This window comes from Hypanus sabinus, chromosome 5 (assembly GCF_030144855.1).
Source record: "Hypanus sabinus isolate sHypSab1 chromosome 5, sHypSab1.hap1, whole genome shotgun sequence".
Taxonomy (NCBI): domain Eukaryota; kingdom Metazoa; phylum Chordata; class Chondrichthyes; order Myliobatiformes; family Dasyatidae; genus Hypanus; species Hypanus sabinus.
In genome coordinates, this window is record NC_082710.1 from 173,332,795 (window position 1) to 173,346,716 (window position 13,922).

Consider the following 13,922-nt stretch of genomic DNA (forward strand, 5'->3'; position numbering starts at 1 on the left):
GCACCACATGAAACCCAGCGATTCCCAGAAGGCTGAAGCCTGCAGACTTCTGAGTGACTTTTATATTTCCAACGGACAATATATTATCCCCTAGACAGCAGTAGAGCTCACTTCTTAATGATGAACATTACTATACCCGCGCTTTAGATTATTGACGACGTGCATTATCTGAATGTTTGTATTAACCTTACTTTTGTGCCCCTTTATAAATAAAAACGTTTGAAAATAGTGACATCAGACTTCAACAGACCTCTCTATCTTTGCTGGTAAGTTATCCAGTTACGGGATACGTAACAAGGGTTATGGGCTGAGTGCGGGTCGGTGGGACTAGGTGGGACTAGGAAAGCATCGGCACGGACTAGAAGGGCCAAGATGGCTTGTTTCCATGCTGTAATTGTTATGTGGTTATATGAGTGTGGGTCTTGAGGCTCCTATACCTCCTTTCTGATGGTAATACAGATTGAGCATTCCTTATCCAAAATGTTTGGAGCCAGAACTGTTTCATGACTTGGAATTTTTGCATTCATATAATGAGACACTTTGAGCTGGACCCCAGGACTAAAAATGAAATCCATTTTCATTACATATACAGTGTATACCTATACACTGAAGCATATACATATACCCTAAATGTAGTACCAAACATCAGGTCTGAGAAACCTGAGGAGAGGGGACATTGTTGATGAGATCATTGTGACAAGGAACATGAGAAACAGATGATGGAGCTGAAAGCAGATGCTCTTGGGATGTGGAGGTACTATGTTGGACGACTTTATAAAAAATGATTCTCCAGTGTCGTCTGCCTCATTGACAATGTTTTTTTTTGTTGCAGCAATCTTCCGTGCTTTCCATTACATCCCCAATCTTGGTGTCATCCAATTATTTGCGAATCCAGTTAACTACATTATCATCCAGATCATTGATATAGATTACAAGCAGCAATGGATCCAGAACCGATCCCTGTGGTACAACACTCCGGTCTCCGGCCTCCGGTCAGAGAGGCTGATCAACAACTCCCGCCACTAACCCACCACTGCTACTTTATTATTTCCTGTCAGTCACTTTATGTGCAGACTTTTCTGTGTCTACTGGCACTTCAAAGACATACAATCAATGTATGCAAGTGAGGTATCTTATATACAGTATTTATATTTATTATTGTTGTGTTATTCATCTTATTTTTATTTGTGCTGCATTGGAGCCAGTGTAACAATTATGTTCTTCTTTACACAAGTACACAGGAAATCACATCAAACAGTCTTGAATCTTGGTCTTGCTGACACTGAATGGACACTGCACAACCAGCTTCAATAACAACAGAATACATTATTCCCTTCATGTTGAATTATATCTGTAACACAGAAGGTAATTTCTGCTCTTATTTCCAGGTTAAAACAAATTATTTTAAGTCCACATCTTCTACTTGTTTTTCCAGACTATCCAATCCAGACTGTCAATTGTCTTTGGACTTCAGGTGTCCATTTTTCCTACCCCAGTTTTATTATGGTATAGGAGAGACAAGCACTGGCACATTTTCCATTCCCTTTCAGTTTTATTACAAAACTCCCCCAGTTATCAGGATGAGGGAGCTGATAATCACCCCCTTGATAGGACCTGTCCCCTCCTATTGAAACTGTTATTCCATGCTGTTGCACGATGTTTGCAATCATAGTTTTAGTGTCCACAACTTAACCAGACTATGGTCTACATACATGGTCTCCTAAACAGATGGACAGAATATATAAAAGAACTCTTTGAAGACCAGAGTGTTCCAAGAATGAGGCTGAGGATGAACACAGGACACAGGCGCAGAGGCAGAGTCGTGAGGCTTTAGCACCATAGTGAACAGGGAACCGATATCCAGGGAAGTCTTTACATGGAGACAAGGCGTATGCAGAGTATCCAGGAAATGATGCGGAGCTTAGAACTGACAGTCCTAACGAATCAGGAACCCGAGTTTTATCTTATGTTCACTAATGGGAACCAGGTGTGCGGCAATTAATGGATCCAGCAATCATAGGGAATCAGCCGACAGGAATTAAGGCACAATCAATGAGATAGTGGCAAGATGGGGAATTACCAGTCGGTCCCATGAGAAAAAGAGGAGAAAAACTGAACAGAAAGAAGAATCTTGAAGGACCCAACATTCTAAAATCAGAAATTCGAGCAGCCATAAATAAAACAAAACATAACAGAGCAAGGGGTCCAGATAGCATCAATGTTGAAATGATATTGGCCTTGGATGATTTTGGAATAGAGAAAATAACAGAAATAGCAAATGAAATCTATGATCATGGGGAAATACCTGATGATTTAAGTAAATCAGTGTTTATCACACTTAAAGAGAAAGAGGGCTCAACAGAATGTGAGTTACATCGTACAATAAGCTTGATGAACCACGTGGCAAAAATTATCCTCAGAGTCATCATGATGAGAGCAAGACACTGTATAAAACCAGAATTAAGTAAAGAACAATGTGGCTTTGTGGAAAACACTGGAACCAGAAATGCTACGGATGATCTGTGAACGAGCCATCCAGGTAAAAAAGACCTGGATATTTCATCGATTATACAAAAGCTTTTGATACTGTCAGATATCAAGATCTCCTGGAAGTGTTTCAAAATCTTGACACAGATGGGAAAGATATACGTTTCTTAAGAAACTTATACTGGGACCAGACAGCATCCATCAGAATAGAAGGAGAAGCGAGTGAGTACGTGAATATCATGAGAGGAGTCAGGCAGGGTTGTGTCTTTTCACCTGACTTATTCAACCTGTATAGTGAAAATATCTTGAGAAGTGTCAAAGACATCAACAGACACACAATTGGAGGCCTTAATGTAAATAACATCAGATATGATGATGACATCGTACTAATAGCCATCTACAAAAACTTTAAATTCAGAATTATCTTTCTCCTCTGTGTATTTGTTCTCAGTCATTACTTTATCTTTGCCCACAGAAGGCAAAGAGTGGTTGTAAACGGGTCATATTCTGCATGGAGGTCAGTCACCAGAGGGGTGCCTCAGGGATCTGTTCTGGGACCCTTACTCTTGGTGATTTTTATAAATGACCTGGATGAGGAAATGGAGGGATGGGTTAGTAAGTTTGCTGATGACAAAAAGGTTGGAGGTGTTGTGGATAGTGTGGAGGGCTGTCAGAGGTTACAGCGGGACATTGATAGGTTGCAAAAATGGGCTGAGAAGTGGCAGATGGAGTTCAACCCAAATAAATGTGAGGTGGTTCATTTTGGTAGGTCAAATATGATGGCAAAATATAGCATTAATGGATAGACAGTGTAATGGATAATGGATAATAGCAGTGTGGAGGATCAGAGGGATCTTGTGGTCGGAGTCCATTGGACACTCAAAGCTGCTGCGCAGGTTGACTCTGTGGTTAAGAAGACATACGGTGCATTGGCCTTCATCAATCGTGGGATTGCGTATAAGAGCCGAGAGGTAATATTGCAGCTATATAGGACACTGGTCAGACCCCTCTTGGAGTACTGTGCTCAGTTCTGCTGGCCTCGCTACAGGAAGGATATGGAAGCCATAGAAAGGACGCAGAGGAGATTTACAAGGATGTTGCCTGGATTGGGGAGCATGCCTTATGAGAATAGGTTGAGTGAACTCGTCCTTTTCTCCTTGGAGCGACGGAGGATGAGAGGTGACCTGATAGAGGGGTACAAATGATGGGAGGCATTGATCGTGTGGATAGTCAGAGGCTTTTTCCCAGGGCTGAAATAGCTAGCAAAATAGAGCATAGGTTTCAGGTGCTTGGAAGTAGGTACAGAGGGGATGTCAGAGGTAAGTTTTTTACTCAGAGAGCAATGAGTGCGTGGAATGGGCTGCTGGCAGCAATGGTGGAGGTGGAAATGATAGAGACTCCTAGATGGCTACATGGAGGGCTATGGGTAAGCCTAGGTAGTTCTAAGGTAAGGACATGTTCAGCACAGGTTTGTGGGCTGAAGGGCCTGTATTGTGCTGTAGGTTTTCTATGCTTCTATTGTCTGTGGAATCCCAGAAATCAGCAGTTTCTGAGACACTCAACCCACCCTGCCTCACCCCAACAATTATTTTACGGTCAAAGTCAAAGTCACTTAGATCATATTTCTTCTCATTCTGATGTTTGGTCTGAACAACAACTGAACCTCTTGACCATGTCTGCGTTCTTGTATGCATTGAACTGCTGCCACATTATCAGCTGATTAGATATTTGCATTAACATACAGGTGTTTAGGTGTACCTAATAAAGTGGCCACTGAGAGTATAACAATACCGTGCAGAGCACGGTGATAGTATGCTTCATTAAGTGCTTGGAGGAATGTCACATATTTATCTGTGGGAATTGTGTTCTGCAGTCCTGGCAGTAAGTTATCCCTGATTTTGGGAATCAGAGGGCTTGGATTATATGTTATTTATATGTTATTTCTGAGAAAAAATTAAGGAAATATGGAAAAGTGAAGATTCAATTTAATTCACATAATTTTGGGAAGGGACGCCATAAGCTAAAGGGCCTGTTGCTCTGCTGTATTCTTCTATGTTCTGAGTCCTTTTCAAGGTTGTCCATATGCAACTGGCTCAGATTTTGAACTAGTAGCCAGTGTCCTCACTCTGGATAAATCCCAAGGCTTTTCTGCCCAATCCCTAGAACGAGAGGGCATGGGTTAAGGATGAAAGGTGAAATTTTTAAGGGAAACATTAGGGGGAACTTCTTCATTCAGAAGGTGGTGAGAATGTGGAGCAAGCTGTCAGCAGAGGTAGTGAATGTCGGTTTGATTTCAACATTTAACAGAAGTTTAGATAGGTACATGGATGGGAGGGTAAGGGAAGGCTATGATCCAGGAGCAAATTGATGGGACTAGACAGATTAATAGTTCGACATGGACTAGATGGGCCGAGGGACCTGTTTCTGTTCTGTAGTATTCTTCAACTGTATAACCCAGCCAGCTGATTGGTGAGATAGAGGAGTTACCCAATCATTAAACAGACTTTGCTTCTATATTTTCTTCAAACAAAGTAGGACATATTGACTCGTCAAATTCATGCCAGCTCACAGATTAATGGCAATCCCTGTAAACTCTTCTCTTGCCCTTCACATCAACTTCCCTCCCCACCACCCAGATTCGACCACTCACCCACACTCTAGCAGCAATTCACAGCAGCAAATTAACCCACCTGCTCGCATATCTTTGGGATGTGGGAGGGAAGTAGAGCACCCAGTGGGGAAAGCCACTCTCCTTACTCAGATAAAGCTCCATCCACCATTTTCCCACCCATATCTGTGACTGATCTATATTCTTCTGTACCCTTTGACAGTTGTCAACTCTATTCACAACTGCACCAAACTTAGTTTGCAAATACCTCTCATAATTTTATGACCATCTATCTTCTTCTTTCTTCAAATACCTTATGATGACCAATGCCAACCTTTCCACACCTCCACTTACACACAGAATAGAAACTGGTCCTTCAGCCCATTCAGCCCAAGCTAGTCTTTAAGCAAGCATTTATGCTAATGCTTCACTAATCCCATTTTATTCTCCCCACTTTCCCATTCCACATCCATCAGTAGTCTGCCACTCATCACCAGGTTCAGAAACAGTAAGCCTACAATCATCAGGCTCCTAAACCAGAGTAGGTAACTTTACAGATTATGTACTCCAAGATACACAAGATATTCAGCACAAGATGGCAGTGATTTTTGTGAAGGGACACCTCTTGCAAAATGGAGAACTCTTTACCCAGCATCCACAGCAACAGAAAACATGCTCTATCATGAACCATTCCTTAGGAACAGAAAAGGCTACAGAGAGTGGTAGATGTAGCCTACCCCTTGTAGGCAAACTTCTTCCCCGCCATTGAGCAGACTCACAAGGGGCCCTGCCACAATAGAGCAGTATCATCATCAAAGACCCCCACATCCGGGCTTTTCTCTCTTCTCATCAGGCAGGAGGTAATGGAGCCTTTTGTCCCACATCATCAGTTATAACCCTGTAACCAGTAGGCTCTACATTATAGATAGCTGCACTCACCTCAACTCTGAACTGATATCACCACTTTCAAGGACTCTGCAATTCAGGTTCTCAGTATTATATATATATTTTTCTCACCCAATATGGGTGGCATGTATGTGTATCTTTCCTTCAGTCTCAGGTCCTCTGCCAGAGGCCTGGGAGCTTGTGGGTTCAGCACAGTATCTTTGCTGTTCCTAGCAGTGTGCTCTTCTGGACCAAAATCTCAGATGTTGTTTCTGAGATTTATTGGAGCCACTTTCCCATTCTAGATGTCACAACACCAATTGCTCCTGTCACCACTGGGATTACTCTGGCTTCAATCTTTCACATCCTTTCTATCTGCTCTTTCAAGCTCTAGTATTTATCCAGCTTCTCATATTCTTTCTTCCTGATGTTACTGTCATTCAGAAATGCCACATCTGTTACTATTGCTTTCTTCTGTTCCTTGTCCAGTATTACTATGTCTGGTTGGTTGGCCAGTACCTGCTTATCAGTCTGTATTTGGAAGTCCCATGGGATCTTAGCTCTGTTGATCTCCATTACCTTCTTGGTTGGTTCCCGTTTGAACTTGTCCAATCCATACTCAGCTCAAATGTTCCTGTACACAATTCCTGCAACTTGGTTGTGTCGTTCAGTGTATGCTGTCTCTGTCTGTATCTTGCACCCTGCGAGAACGTGCTGGATGGCTTCAGCAGATCCCTTGCACAGTCTGCATCTTGGGTCTTGTCTGGTGTGACAGACGCCTGCTCCTATTGCTCTTCTGTTCAGAGCAAAGTGTTGATGGCTCTGATCTTGTTCTTCCCATTCAGCTGGCTTTTTAAGGACTTGTCTCACTCTTTGGAGATATTTAGATGTCGCAACCTTCTTTGAGTCCTCATCATGTCTTCCATGCGCCTGCAAGAGCCCCAGGTATTTGTAGTTACCCTGTACATCAGGTGCATGGCCTTCAGGTAACTCAACAGTCACGATGGGTTTGCCTCTTTTTACTACCATCCGATGCACTTTTCCAGTCCAAATGACATCCCGATGTCTCGGAAGCTATATGCTAGAAATGAAACAAACATGAGTGAGTCAATGTCTCTTTCATTTCTAGCGTACAGCTTCATGTCATCCATGTACAGGAGGTGGCTGATGGTCACTCCACTCTTGAACCTGCACCCATATGCACACTTTGAAGACTGATGCAAAATACTCCTTTAGTTCATCTGCCATCTCCTTGTCCCCGTTATTATTTCTCTGACCTCATTTTCTGACGGTCCTATATACAAATGGGTAGTGGCTCCATATGTCACTACTACAGGGTGTGACGGCCCTGTCTTACATGAGTTTTGGGCTCAGATGGCTCCGGCTGACAGTACCTGGTATGGGCCCCTATCCAGGGTTACGTATCCCACTGCCTTGTGGGTATCTTCGGGAGAAGAGAAGGTTAAGGAGTAAACCCGACACAAATACAGAGTGGAGCCCCTAAGGCAGTTGAATGTCGTAGCTCCTGCAGCCAAGCTGATGCCAAATGTACTGTTTCGCATTCCTTTGGACCATATCCATGAGGCTGAGAGGGGGATGTTGATGTCTGGGCAGCCCAGGATTTCCATATTCATCGCCCAGGTTGGCGCCCCAATCCGGGCGCATCTGTTGTCTACTTAGACAGAGGGAGCCATTAATTAATTAATATCTACTCTCATCTCTCTTTTATTTTTATATACTTGAAAAAGCTTTGAATATTCACTTTGATATTGTTTCCTAGCTTACTTTCGTATTTAATCTTTTCCCTCCTAATGATTCTTTTAGCTTAAAAGCTTCACAATCCGCTGTCTTCCCATTAGTTTTTGCTTTGTTGTATGCCTTCTCTTTGGCTTTTACATTAGCATTGACTTCCCTTGTCAACCATAGTTGTACTATTTTGCCATTTGAGTATTTCTTTGTTTTTCTAATACATCTATCCTGCAGATTCCTAATTTTCCCAACTCCTCTCTCAAACCACTGTAATTTCCTTTACTCCACTGAAATATGACTATGTCAGCCTATCAAATTTCAAGTTGAACTCCATCATATTGTGATCACTGCCTCCTGTGAGTTGTTTTTTCTTCAGCTTCCTAATCACCATTGGATTGCGAGTTATATAATTACATTATTATATAACGCACACTCCAATGAAGCTGGTCTCATAGTAAGCTCAATGACAAATTGCTCTGAAAAGCCACCTTGTAGGCATTCAACAGACTTACACTCGTGAGATCCGTTCCCAACCTGATTTTCCCAATCATCCTGCATGTTGAAATCTCCCATGACTCTCATAACAATGCCCTATTTTATTTTCTGTTGTAGTCTGTGGTATACCTCCCAGCTACAGTTGGGAGGCAACTGCCATCAAGGTCCTTTTACCCTTGTAGTTGGTTAACTCAACCCACAAGGTTTCAACATCTTCCGATCCTATGTCACAGTCACATCTCTATAACGATTTGATGCCATTCTTTACCAGTAGAACCATGCCACCCCCTTTGCCTACCTTCCCATCTCTCTGATACAACATGTAACCTTGGACATTCAGCTGCCAACTATAACTATCCTTCAGCCTCAATTCAGTGATGGCCACAACATCATACCTGACAATCTGAAATAGTGCAACAAGATCATCCACCTTATTTCTTATACTCTGTGCATTGAGATATAACACTTCAAATACTGTATTTACTATCTTTTTTAATTCTGCATCCCTAATGCACCTTGCTGGCTGTAATTACGTCTTATTATCTACCTGCCTTTCCTGACAGACTGACTGCACGCTATCTTTGCTTTTAACCATTCATCCTATCCTCAGCCTTCTTGCTCCTACCCCCTTGCCAAATTAGTTTAAGCCCTCCCAAGAGCTCTAACAAACCTGCCTGTGAGAATATTGGTTCCCCTTGTGTTCAGGTGTGATCTGAGACGGCCCTGACCCTGGCACCTGGGAAGAAACACACCATCCAAATGACCTGCTTATGTCCACAGAATCTCCTGTCTGAGTCCCCTATCACTACCGCTTCCCTCTGTCCCCTCTGCACCACAGATCTGTCACCTGGTTTCCATGGCATTCCCCCAGGAAGGTTATACCCCACAACAGTATCCAAAGTGTACAAGATGATGAGGGGCATTGATCTTGTGGATAGCCAGAGGCTTTTTCCCAGAGCTGAAATGGCTAACACACGGGCCATAGTTTTGAGGTGCTTGGAAATAAGTACGGAGGGGATGCCAGGGGTAGGTTTTTCACACAGAAAGTGGTGGGTGTGTGAAATGCACTGCCGGCGTTGGTGGTGGAAGTGGATACAATAGGGCCTTTTAAAAGCCTCTTGGATAGGTACATGGACCTTAGTAAAACAGAGGGCTATGCGCTAGGGGAATTCTAGGCAGTTTCTGGAGTAGGTTACATGATTAGCACAACATAAAACATCGACCATAAACTGCTGGTACAGTACACAGTAAAAACAAAACAATGTTCCTCCAGGACCCTGGTGCTACATGGAACAACACAGAAAACTACACTCGACTATGTGAGACAGCACAAGATTATACTAGACTAGTAAAACAAGATAAAAACTGCACTGGACTACCACACCTGCACAGGACTACATAAATTGCACAAAACAGTGCAGGGCAGTACAATTATTAATAAACAAGACAATAGGCACAGTAGAGGACCAACTATAGTATAATAATAAATGATGTAGATGTCAGTCTAGACTCTGAGTTTTGAGGAGTCTGATGGCTTAGGGGAAGAAACTGTTGCACAGTCTCCTCGTGCCTTGGTACCTTTTACCAGACATCAGGAGGGAGATGAGTTTGGGTGAGGGGTGCATGGGTTCCTTTACAATACTGTTTGCTTTGCGGGTGCAGCATGTGGTGTATATGTCTGTAATAGCGGGAAGAGAGACCCCGATGATCTTCTCAGCTGACCTTGCGATCCGAGACAGTGCAATTCCCGAACCAGGCAGTGATGCAGCTGCTCAGGATGCTCTCAATACAACCCCTGTAGAATGTGATGAGGATGGGGGGTGGGAGATGGAATTTCCTCAGGCTTCGCAGAAAGTAGAGATGCTGCTGGGCTCTGTTGGCTATGGAGCAGGTGTTGAGGGACCAGGTGGCATTCACCGCCAGGTGAACACCAAGAAATTGTGGGCCAACGGGCCTGCTATTTGCTGTAGATTTCTATATTCTATGTTTTCCATGTTTATTTTTGAGGGGAATGGCCATGGGGTGCTCTGCACTAATTGCCTATTCATATTTCCATTTATCCTGACAGTCCCTGGGAGTCTCTAAGAATTCCAGAACACCAACATCCAACATGATGAACACACAATGGCCATTTGCTACACTAGATGCAGGAAGAGAGGGGGGGAAAGGGAAACTTAACAGAAACCTACCCAGAGCGAAAGCCTCTTTTAAGCTGAAACCTCCTTTGAGCCAAAGCCTGACACTCCCACTCTCACCACAGGCCGACTCCCAATAATGGCCAGCCCACTTGTCAATTCTGTACTTTTAAACAAACATCACTGACATGCAAAAGTCCTCATCACTGTGGCCTGCTCCTGGCGCTGATTGGACTGTCAGAATCATGACATGTTTATATATCATGATAGTGTCAATCCTTCGTCTTTTTCCCAAGTTTATTGAATCAGGAACTGGATTGCATAGGATCAAGGTAAGAGCAGAAAGCTCTAATAAGGAACTTGAGGGGCATCTTTCTGTTACACAGTGTTGGAATAAGCTGCCAGAGGAAGTGGTTTAGACAGGTGTATTAATAACATTTTTAAAACAGTTGGACATGTTGGAAAGAAGATTATTGGCCAAACATGGGCAATTGGGACTAGTTTTGATTGGTAATTTGGTTGGCATGAACTGGCTGGGCCAAAGGACCAACTTCAGGATGTGTGACTATGACAATGACTATCATTAGGGGAACTGATGATTACACAGCCACACCTCAAGGGTGTGTGTTTAGCCCACTGCCCTACTCTCTCTATCTCTGCCCATGTGTGGCTACACGGAGCTGAAACACCATCTATAAACTCACCAATGACAGCACTATTGTTGGTAGAATCTGAAATTGTGACAAGGAGGTGTACAGGAGTGAGATACATCAGCTGGTTGAGCAGTGTCTTCTCAATGTCTGCAAGACCAAGATTCAAGATTTGTTTCTTGTTATTTCCAGTAATGATAAAGTAGCAGTGGTGGGAGTGTGCTAGGGTGGATGAGTGGGTGGAGGCGTTGATCAGCCTTACTGCTTCAGGAAAGTAACTGTTTTTGAGTCAGATGCTCTTTGTGTTGTCAGCCAGAAGAAACTGCTGTTTACGTTTAGAGCATTTGACAAATCAAGTACAGTGTAAGCAGACAAACCAGTTGTCGTTATTTCTCCCCATTTTGTGGACTCTGAACTGATTCTTGCTCTGGGATAATCTAATCAGAGCAATTGAATGTGGATACAAGGTGCTTCAGATAATGATTTGCTAAACACGAGACCATTCTCAGCCAAGTAGCTATTTGTTATGTAAAGTTCGTGGTCTCTGAACTGATTCTTGCACTACGACATCCTGTCAACAGGAGCCGATGCTACCATCTGCATGATTAGCACCTCCAGTTACTATCAGAGAGGGGGGAGCGGTGGGAGAAAATCAAAATCGGAATACAGCACACCGTACGGGCTACATCAGCTTAGAGATATTGCTAAGGATATCGGGACATGTGTGCTTGGAGTCAATCTCGAGAGCTTTTCCAAGCAACTAGTCATCAGAGAATGATACACGGCTTAGGTGACTCAGAGGAAAGGAAACTGATACGTTCACATTCAGATTTACACTTAGATTTGCCAGATGTACAACAACATGGTGGGGGAACAAGTGAGGAACAGAGGAACACAATTTTGACTCTTAGGGGTGTTAACAGAAGGGACCCGGTAGACGCGCTAGCCAAATGTTACCAGAGGAGATGTGAACATCCCACTGCATTTGCATCCCGTTTATGGACTGTGTTCCAAGAGGTATATGGAACAGCATTGGAGTGGGACCATTTAGGACCAGAGGCCTCTAATAGATGGTTGAGAGCACTGGCTTCTCACTGTACCAATGAATCCAAGAAGGCACTGGACATTTTTGATCCTTCTGAATCCCCACATACTGAGGCATGGGTACTGAGGAAAATGAGTAGAGTGTGGGAAAAGGAGACACAAAGACCAACTAAGCCCTGTAATGGGCAGGTGATCTGTCTGGAGAAATGAGGATAGTGGACCCTGCCACGCTATCAAGGGGCAAGGAAAGGCGGAGGAAATGGAATAGGGCCAGGAACAGGGAAAACTGAAAGCCGAGTAATTAAATGCTGTAACTGCGGTCAAAAGAGTCACATTAAAGAGAATGTTCAAACCTGAGAAGAGAAATATCAAAGAAAGGAGGTTTGCCCTTGGAGGGGCCAGAAAGACCCATCCCACAAAATCACATGGTGGAGATGCCACCATTTAGGGAATTGTACCTTGAGCTTCAATGACAGTGTCAGGCCTCACCGACATGGGTGTGACACTGGAGGATCCTGAACCACTTCAACACCACTAACATAAATAATGCAATTAGGCAGATACAAGGTAAAATTATCCTGATTACAGGACATTCACAAGTGGGACATGTGAGTGTACCATTGAAAGTAAGGATAGGAGACATAGCATTGGAACATTCAGTAGTGTTGGTGGAATTACCCCGGGAGCAGGAACATACAGTATACTGAGGAGTGATTATATGGCCAAAGCGGGCTTTGTTTTGACCTAGTTAAATGTACAGTTTGGCAGATTCCAACTGGTGTGAATAACATACACCACATGCAGATCCCAGCAGTATTCTATCAGGATAGAATATGCACAATGGGTGAAATGTGGATAAACCCGGAGGAGATTATCAATGAGCAGAAGGTGCAGCAAATTATTGCACAGAACTCGGGGGCATTTGCAAGGCACAAGCATGATGGTGGAAGGATGACTGGGTATGTGTGCAGACATGGTCCAGACCCCAAACCACAGAAGCAATATGGGTTTCCCAAAAAAGCCTTCTTTATAGCTGCATCAATATGTTATATCCAGATTAGGTCCTCAAAGGTATTGACACCCAGGAACTTGAAATTGCTCCCTTTATGATCCCTTTATGAGGATTGGCTTGTGTTGCCTTATTTTACCCTTCCTGAAAGTTCACAATCAGCTCTTTGGTCTTGCTGACATTAAGGGCAAGGTTGTTGCTGTGATACCGCTCAACTAACTGGTATATCTCACTCCTGTATGCCCTAATGCCACCATCTGAAGTTCTGCCAACAGTGATTGTAATATCAGCAAATTTATAGACTCTGTTTGAGCTATGCCTAGCCAGGCAGTCATGGGTGTAGCGAGAGTAGAGCAGTGGGCTGAGCATGCATCCCTGTGGCACTCCAGTGTTAATTGTCAGCGAGGTGGAGATGTTATTTCCAATCCACATTTATGTTTATATTTTGATTGCCTCGATGTTTTGAAATATGGCATGTTCTGTCTGAATGGCATACAAAACTAATATTTTTCACTGTATTTTGTTGTTTGTTACAATGATAAACCAATAATAAGACCATCTCGCCTGAGTCTTCCTTAGAAGATGACCCAATATAGTAACGATCTGTTACAGATTTAGTGAGTTAATTGGATCCTTCCACTGACTAACTGAATGAAACTTTGCATGCTGTGTTACAGTCTAGAGAATTTCACAAAGAGCCACAGTTTGGCCAAGGATATGGCTTTCAAGGAGAAAGATAGATATATAAAGAAGAGCGTTCAAGAGAGAGAGAGAGATAGGTGGATAGATAGATAGATATAGAGAAAGACTGAGAATAATAGATAAAGAAAGTGAGAAAATGAAATAAGAGAGAGTAATAG